At 43.6% G+C, this 1,357-nt stretch overlaps 1 non-coding gene across 1 annotated transcript; it reads left to right on the top strand.

The window, feature by feature from the left end:
- Window positions 1–395: 395 nt before the first annotated feature.
- Window positions 396–462, top strand: Snord34 (small nucleolar RNA, C/D box 34). Its single transcript, XR_015628290.1, has one exon. It is a non-coding gene; the product is annotated as a small nucleolar RNA SNORD34 (small nucleolar RNA).
- Window positions 463–1,357: the final 895 nt, after the last annotated feature.

Raw genomic sequence — 1,357 nt, 5'->3', positions numbered from 1 at the left:
TTCCTTTTCCTCAGAGTTCTGAGGTTTCATGGGGGATGTTATAGGAGTTTGTTGTTGCTTAGTTTCTTTCTTATTTTTATCTTGTTTTTGTTTTTTGTTTGGTTGTTGGTTGTTGGTTAGTTTGATTTTGGCTCAGTTATATTGTATTTATCCTCTTCTCTATCCTTTCAAAAAAAAAAAAAGATCTTATGAGACGACTCTACATGCACTACCATCTGAGGCTGGCCTATCGCCCTGCTCCTGAGGTCAGGTGGGTTTCTCAGCACCTCTGATGAGGCCTGCTGTTACACCCACAGGCCAGGCTGCCCTGGAACGCCTCAAGGTGTTGGATAGGATCCCTCCACCCTATGACAAGGTGAGCCTTGCAGGCCTAGCCTCACAGCCTCTCTGCATCTAGCGTCTGTGATGTTCTGTTACCTACGTTGTTTGAGCCTCATGAAAACTGCACTGGCTGAGACGCCTGACCCATCAGCCTTCTTACCAAGTGCACCCAACACGTCTCTGAGCCCTTAATTTTTTCTAAAAAAAAAAAAAAAAAAAAAAGATCTTGTTTTAGTTAGGAAACAAGATTGCACTATACAACCCAGTCCGGCCTTAAACTTGTAATCCCCCTGCCTCTACTTCCTAAGTATTGGGACTGCAAGTGTACTCACAGGCCCCACTGGACCTTCAGAAGTTGAGGGCAAACGCTTTCTTTGCTCTTGTTCTCCTGCCTCCTTTTTTTCCTGAGTCTCTTCTTTCTCTTATTATGCCTCCTCTCACATAACTCATCATAGCATAGAATTCAAGGTTGTTGTTTTTTTAATAAATTTCTTAGAAGGAGGTGTAGGGATGTTGGAGAGACAGCTCAGCAGTTAAGAGTGGATACTGCTGTTACGAGGTACATAAGTTTAGTTCCCAGTGGCCATATTGGGCCACTCCCAGCTGCCTGTAACTCTAGCTCCAGGGAGATCCAATGTCTCTGGCCTCTGCTGTCTTCTGCAGTCATGTACACATATCCCCTGACACACACACACACACACACACACACACACACACACACACACACACAATTAAAAATCAGAAAAACACATCTCTTTTAAAATAACTTTCTTTTCTCTTTTGTAACATTTAAAAATATAGTGTGTGTGTGTGTGTGTGTGTGTGTGTGTGTGTGTGTGTTTAAGTCCGTCTTTGGCATTCACCTTCTTTCCTCATTCTGGGCACTACTAGCCCTTTGACCCAGGAATCCATTTCTATGGGAGACATCCTATGTGGTGTAAGATGCTTGACAATGTGGCTGCCTTTAGGTATCTGCAGGGATCCATTTCAGGACCTCTATACCAAAATCTACAGATGCCCCCTCCCTTCTATAAAA

Source organism: Rattus norvegicus, chromosome 8 (assembly GCF_021556685.1).
Source record: "Rattus norvegicus strain SHRSP/BbbUtx chromosome 8, alternate assembly SHRSP_T2T, whole genome shotgun sequence".
NCBI lineage: Eukaryota > Metazoa > Chordata > Mammalia > Rodentia > Muridae > Rattus > Rattus norvegicus.
The sequence above is the reverse complement of the archived record's forward strand: the minus strand, read 5'-3'. Positions and strand labels throughout refer to the sequence as shown.